This window comes from Brassica oleracea, chromosome C4 (genome assembly GCF_000695525.1).
Source record: "Brassica oleracea var. oleracea cultivar TO1000 chromosome C4, BOL, whole genome shotgun sequence".
Lineage (NCBI taxonomy): Eukaryota > Viridiplantae > Streptophyta > Magnoliopsida > Brassicales > Brassicaceae > Brassica > Brassica oleracea.
In genome coordinates, this window is record NC_027751.1 from 51075016 (window position 1) to 51082810 (window position 7795).

General features: G+C 39.4%; 2 protein-coding genes across 2 annotated transcripts in view; one reads left to right on the forward strand and one right to left on the reverse strand.

Annotated features, from left to right (window-relative positions):
* The window catches only part of LOC106342060, a 19690-nt gene that overhangs the window by 7046 nt on the left and 4849 nt on the right, over positions 1–7795 (reverse strand). The window lies entirely within an intron of this gene.
* The window catches only part of LOC106342058 (protein NRT1/ PTR FAMILY 5.1), a 26066-nt gene that overhangs the window by 3890 nt on the left and 14381 nt on the right, over positions 1–7795 (forward strand). The window lies entirely within an intron of this gene.

The following is a 7795-nucleotide window of genomic DNA, read 5'->3' on the forward strand; positions in this document are numbered from 1 at the left end:
TTTTTTTTTTTTTTTTTTTTTAATATAGCTTCTTTATGTACTTTCTTAAACTAGACTAACAAAAAGGCACGTTTAAATAATCTATTAATACTATTTTTTTTTCGGTCGAACATGAAAATATCATTAATCTAAAGTTACTTTACAAAGGGAGGGATTACAATAGACGACAAAGCAGATTTAGCAAGAGCATCTGCAGAAACATTGCTTAAACGAGGAGTAAACACAAATGAGATGAAGTCGAACCTACAACTTAAACTCCTGATATCAAACAAAAAGCTATGGAGCTCTATCGTAGAAGAGGAGGAGTTAAGGAGGTCAACGAGTGACTTCGAGTCGGAGAAGATATTCATCCGAGTGAAACCTTTTTTGACTGCATCAAACAGAGCAGCCTTTACCGCGAGCGCTTCAGCCACCAAGGGTGAAGCAACATGGAGGCGGTTTGATTTCATTCATACCTTCTCTATTTACACTTCTCTCTCCAAACCAAAACCTGATTTCATTCTCTATTTCATTCTCTGCAAATATCTCCGTAACAACGATCACTTTGTTTTTTATTAAGCATGTACCATCATATTTAGCCCTTCCCATTGATAATGTAACATCTAGTATTTAGAATCCATAATTATTTTCAATCCAACAATATTGATTTCATCGGATTGTATTTCACTGAAAGGTTTTAAATAGATTTTTTTTATTTGCAATAACCATGAATCTCTCTCTTTAGATACGAATGGAAGTGAGAACGTCAGGTGGCCTAGCGGCAGTACTGAATGTTTCTCACACACGACTACCCGAGGTCGCCAGTTCGATACTCGGGGAAAGCGGGGTGGTACTGGATTAGCTAAAAAATCCCTACGGGGATTTCTGGCGAGGTGGCCCTCCGGTGTGAGTCCAGTCACTATAAAAAGTTCAACCTATATAGTTTTCAAAATCTGTAACCGTCAACTGTGCTGATCATTGCTGACGTGAGCTCAATGCGCCCCTAATTTCTCTCTCAACCCTAACTTTCGAAACTTTTTTTCTTTTTCTTGGATCCGATCGCCTCTTCGGCGCGTTCGGCGCTGCGAGAGGGCTTTTGCCGACCCCGCCATATCCAAATCCATCTCCGGCGTGAAGGTTTGTCGGTTAGTGATTCTGTTTCGGGTCGTCGTCTTCGCAGAGGACGTCGTTAGATTCGTCGAAGCTGAGAGGGTTTTGCGATGCGGTGCCTCTAGCGACTGTGCCGCCGCTTCATCCTCCTCACCACCGAAGCATTCTCCTCCCCCGACACCTAAATCTTTTCGCAGGACTGGAAGAAAAGGTCGCTTTTTGCCGCTACCTTCAAAGGCTATCCGGGTACGCGTCGTCTGAGCTAGAGGTCTCGGGACCTCGAACTGAATGTTGTCAGTGAGTGACTATGTTTCGGGTCGTCATCTTAGCAGAGGATGTTGTTAGATTCTTCGAAGCTGAGAGGGTTTTGCGATGTGGTATCTCTAGCGACTGTGCGCTGCTTCATCCTCCTCACCACCGAAGCAATCTCCTCTCCCGACACTTGAATCTTCCCGCAGGACTGGAGGAAAATGTCGCTTTTTTCCGCTGCCTTCAAAGGCTATCCGTAGTGGGCGAGTGCACGCGGTAGAGTTAGTTGAGCGCTATTAAGCACCCGTAGTGTGTGTTGTCCCGTCTTTTGCTGAATCCGAGTTTAGTTCTTTCCCAGCCCGGACCTAGAGGACAGTCCTTGAGCGGGATCGTTTCTGTCTCTCGGAGTAAAGCAAGTTGTGCAGGCAGCCGTTGAATCCGCTTCCTACTAGTGTTCTGTTCCTTGCGTTCTAGTTTCTTGGGTCTCTCCTTTCAAGCCCGTCTCGGCTCAACCTTCCATCCGGCTACTACAAGTTTGTATCGATACTTGAAGTCCTGTTCGCTCCAAAGCAGAACGGTTTCAAGTTCGATTGATTTCTGCTTCCATGTTTTTTACCTTTTTTTGCCTTAGAAGTATGTTTTAAAGGTTTTACAGTTTGTTCATCACATTTTGTAAACCTCAACAATTCATTTTTGAAATGATATTTACAATTTAGCAAAAAAAAAAAAAAAGATACGAATGGAAGAATAAGAAGAAACTGCATGTTTTAATTCCAGAGAAATATTTTCTTGCTGGGTACATTTATAATTTCTGATTTAGTATGTTTAATCTTCATTTATTTAGATAAAAAAATGGGTCAGTAATTGAGGTTTTATACAATATAGTGTACTTTAAGTAATTCTGTTTTTGAGTCAAGATTTTATTTCATGCATCTTGCAAGTTACATTTCACAGAAATAAATTAGTATTTCAAAAAATTCAATTGTTTCACATGTTATTGGTGTGTCTTTTCAATTACAATTTTTTTCTCCGAGTTAAAACCTCAAATCAACGTCGGCACCGGAGGACACGCCTCCTTTCTCGTCTGCTTCTCGATGCGAGCTTGAAACTCAAACTCGTGATCTAAAGAAAAGCTTCAATCCCTGCACGAACTCTATCCTCTCCTTGAACATGATAAATCTTCATTCCTTTCAACTGCACAATAAATAACCCTCCTAAATGCGCCACCGCTTTTTAAACATTCACATATTTTTTTTTCAAGACAATACAGATGTTATGCATATATTATTTTACGTATATGCCAAGGCCAGTTGACAGGAGCATTACATGGACGGATATCATTTCTTTTACACGATTTAAAAGTAAGGAAACTGTAATAAAAATTGTGTTAGACTGCTACAATATGCCAAAACCATTTTTTCTAGAAGTAAATATAAAAATATATGGAATAAAAATCAGAAACAGTACCATTATTAAGGGAACACAAGACTTTAGAAATGGTGAGTATAAAAATTCAAGAACACACAGTGTCGTAGAAAATTTGGGACAAATTGAGCTTTAATTAAACTGTCTGTTTAACAAAAAGAAAACTGTAGTTCTAAATAAAAAAACTTTAATTGTCATAAGCAAAAAAGAGAGATTGTATAAGAGTTCTCATTGTATAACTGCATAGATAACTTTGATTTTTTTTTTCTTGCACGTTGCGAAACCGTTACTATATAGTTTAGCTAATTTAAATTGCAATTTATCTCTCATAATAAAAGAAAGAGGAAGAGATTGTAGGAATACCAGGACGTAGATATGGGAGGAGGCAGCAAAAGTCCAGAAGTGGCCGATGTATTAGTCGGCGATGTAAGCTCGGGCGATCGGCGTGATCCAAACGGCACCGGACCAATTATTCACATTTCTAATCGAAGAGATCGTGTAGTCTTGCTGTCAAATAATGAAATAATTCACCAAGTTCGAGCTATTCCATAAAACGCCAACGCTTCATACCCTTCTCATACACGTGCGAAACTATATAAATATTGTGAATAAATTAAACAGAAGCAATTAATATGATTAATATGAGAGGCCAGGTCTCTCAAGATAGACTATGGGGAAACCGAAGGTTTTTTTTAACGGGGACCGTTTAAGGTTGCATGGTATCTCTTCTTTTTTTTTCGTAAAAGGGCATTCAAATTTAAAAACATAGGAACATACAAAAAAACCATAAGTTTGAGAAAGTACGATGAGACAAACCTCATATTTAGCTAAGAAATATCTTAGAAAATAGAAACTTATGAAAATAAGCTTAGTGATACAAGAATGAGATGAAAGACCTAGGTAGTTGGAAGATGGTTTCCACGGCCCCGACGACCACGTTTACCCTTTCCTCGTACCGTTTTCCATTCCATATCTTGAAACTTTTGTAGTGGTTTGATTGGCCTTCCACCTCTTGACATGTTGAGGTTTGCCGTAGCTTCACCCATAGACCCATCTTCATCATCTTGTTCAAGTGGTTGATCAATTTGATTGTAAGAGGGGCTGCCATGTATAAGAGAGTGCGAAGAAGCCAATGAATTGTCCGCTAAAGCCGACTTGGCCTCAAAGACAATAATAGGTGATGGAATTTCTTCCATAATAGTGGTATGAATTGGAGCAGAATGAGTAACTGCTAATGGTGATGAAGTGAAATGAGAGCTGGAGCCAGTGGCTATAGTTACCTTAGAATGAGTGGAGTTGTTAACTGGTGTTGAAAGATCCTCTGGGTCAACATCCTCTAGTGATTGCAAATTTTCGTTCACTGTCATGTTAGTGATTTCCAAAGTCCGGGCTGTGGGTTCAGATTTTTTAGGTGTGAGCAAATTCTATGCTGAATTTTCAAGTAGTAACACAACTTGGTCTGATGGGGCAGTTAACCGAGCTTGGACCATTTCCTCTTCACCCCTTAGTATTTCCGCAGGCAGTTCCTCTTTGGAATCTGTTTCAACAATCGGAGGGGCAGCTGGGAGGAGACATCTTTTTTCCTTGTGTCCTAAGTGTCCACACCTGCCACATACACTTGGAATCCATGTGTACTCAACATCCACCAAGAATATATTACCTTGTTTGTCATCTAAGGCAATTTGCTTAGGGAAAGGTTTGTCAAGTTCTACTTCAACCAACAGCTTTGCTTCTCCCAAACAAGTCGGATCAAGTCGAGGTTTATGCGTTTGCATAGGTTCGCCAAGTCCTGATGCAACGTGACTGAGACCAAGTCTTGAATAGCAACAATCTGGGACATTTTTTAGGGTTACCCACACCGGTATGGTAGATACTTCAGGGACTTTAAAAGAGTTTACTGGTTTCCAAGGTGAGACAAATAACAAGCAGTCATCAACATGCCATACACCTCTCTGAATTACCCATTGCCGAGTTGAATCATGAGGTATGTGAAACATATAAGAGGAGTCATTCAACTTACGACAACCTATTCTACAAGTTCTTCCCCATAGTCTATTCACTACCGCGTGGATCAGACCCCCAGGAGGAAGAGAGCAACGATGGAAATGACCAATGATATACTCTCTCTTATTTTCTGGTCCTAAGTGAAGTACCTGAGAAGGGATGGTTACCTCCGGAGTTCCATCAAGCCGAAATGTTGGCTTGGCTGCTCGAAAAAGGTTTCTTGCAGTAGGATCCATTCTAGCCGCCCATGGAAATCTTAGAGTTCCATCATTCTTGAGCTTAAAGACCGGAATTTTCTGGACCGGCATATGAGAAATTTCTCTAGCAATAGTTGGATGTTGTTTTTTCTTCTGGTTTTTCTCAATTCCATCACCTAGTGTTGGCCAAAAAGAATCAAGGAGATTGTTCAGAACCTGTGCATGGATTAAAGCCAATTGGTGTTGACGGTGTTGGAGGAGTTGCTGACGGCTCAAAAGCGAGAGGCTTGGCCCATGCTCCGATTGAAGGAACGAATGTAGCTGTTGGAGGTTCAGAAGAAATTATCGGAGAAGGGACAGCTGTCTGATGGTCTTCGTCTTCTAGTTGGTGAGGGATTACCATTGAGGTGTCGAAACCTCCGACCTCCGCTTCCATGTTCACACCTTCGGAAGTCATCTCAATCGGAATTTCACACAGTTCAGTTGTACTACCGGGAAGAACAGAGGTTGAGTCATCATCACTTGCACAAGAGTTCAAGGACTGGCGTGTTTCGGAAGCAGGTGAAGAAGCTTTATCCTCCACCTCCGTCTGTACTGGAAGTTGGTCCTTTTTTACCGCTCCAGAAGCAGATCCAGGAAGAGGAGCCGCAGACCACTTTCCAAGGTATGGCCATCGTGGATCTATAGAGTTCGAGACTGAAGCTTCAACATGTGGCCTCGGATCTTGAATCGGTAGAGACACTTGCGGATCTGGGATTTCTTCATCCATGGATGGAAGAAGATGAAGTTGATTGTGAGAGTTCGTGTCAAAGTCACTCCGCCGGAGCGTCTTGCAGATACCGGCGACGACGTCACACCGGAGAGACGCGTCGAGATGACGAGGATTTCCTGTTTCGACTTGAGCTTTTTTTTTAAATTATGTTACCTGTCTTCTCTTTATCTCTCAAAATTTGTCTCTCTGCAAGTTTCCTCCAACCTCCAGTCTTGAGATGTTCTTTTGGCTTGTTTCATGGTATCTCTTCTTCTTTTTTTAAATTAATGAGGTTTTGAAGAAAGTACGTAATTTAAAGACAAGGTTTTAAAGAAAAGCTTAGCTCTTGTCTTACTCTTTTACAAGAACAAGTATGTGATATTATATATAACGCCAGCGCTCTATTTTAAAAACTATCTGAAAATTAACAACTTCAATTTTTAAAATTAGTGTTTTAAAAAATTTCTATAAATATTTGAGTCCGATTTGTTTTCAAATCAACATTATACATGTAAAAATAATAAAAATTATCAAAACAGAAAATAAGAGCTAAAAAAAACCTTTAATCCCAAATGATGGAGTTGAAGCTAACCTTAATTGAAGGATGACAAATATCCCCTAGTCATACTAAATCTTACTCTATTTCATTGAAGTTATAATTGCGGGTTTTATCTCCAACACATTCTATGAATTTTAAAATAATTCTATTTCATCGATTTGCATTATTTATTTGAAGTGTTAATTTTGAGAATGTTAGTTACTAATTTTTATAATTATTTTATTTTTAGTACCGGTCAAAAGAAGCAATACTTCCAGTAAATCGTAAGATAATTTTTATTATACTTTCTGGTTTTTAATTTTTTAATTTATACATATATAATGTTGATTTTAAAACAAATAAAACTCATTTATTTGCATAAGTTTTTTAAATGTTAATTTTGAAAATTTAATTTACTAATTTTAGATAATAGGCATGTTCTTTTGGCTGACGCTACCGCAACGTCCAGCGGTTAAAATTATAAAAGGAAAACACATAATCAAAGGTATCATCTTTCTAATTGTTGCCACCGGATCTATAAAAACATCTGCTTCCTCCAGTTTTTGTATCGCTAGATTTTACAGCGTCATCAAAATCTTTGAATTTCTAGTCGGACGTTGCGGCAGCGTCATCAATCGGCGGCTATTTTACCTTTTTTCTGTTTTTTGTCTCATTTGCTATACTTTTTGAACGTTGCCGCTGGAAGCGGCGGTGATGAAAAGAACAAGGTTAATCTTATTTTATTTTTATATTTTTATATATTTGTACATATTTCTGGATTTTTAGATCTGTAACGGTAAAATCTTTCAACTATGTTTAATGTAAAAATACATAAACTAAAGATTTACCGATTTGGCAAGGATACGTGACGTACATACTTCCCAGCCAGTAAAATTATGATGCATACAGATTTCTACTTGTGCTTCAAACTTCGTGCTAAGAACACCCAAAACATGCCAATTGTTGTGGAAAGACACACGGCGCAGCGGAATGTCACGGTCGTGTTCCCCTGACCTTGTGCGAACCTGTGAGGAAAATACTTCGACGATGGCAAGATATCAAAGTTGCGATAACTAAATGAGACACACAATTTTTTACGTGGAAAACCTCCTCGATGTGAGAAGGAAAAACCACGGGACCGTAGTCCACTCAAAAATCCACTATATAAATGGTATGAGTACAACCACGTCCTCCCTGTTCAACAGCCTGAACAGAACAGAGAGTCTAGCTACAAATAGCTATCTCCAACACAAACAACAACAACAAGAGAGCAACACAAAGCTTCAAAACCGGCAGCAACCAAACGACCTCAGCTCACAAAGATTCCGGCTTCCAGAAACTAATCCAACCGTACAAATCCAAGATAAACAAGTCGACAATACCTCTGCCAAATTTCAGCTCAAGAAGAGAAGATCTCACCGTTGGATTTACCAAACACCCAAGACAGCCTTGCTGAAGAGCTGTGACGACCAGCTTCACTAAAACCCAGACAACAGAAGATCCAACCGTTGAAATCCAAATCCCTTCGGTGAACCTCTAACC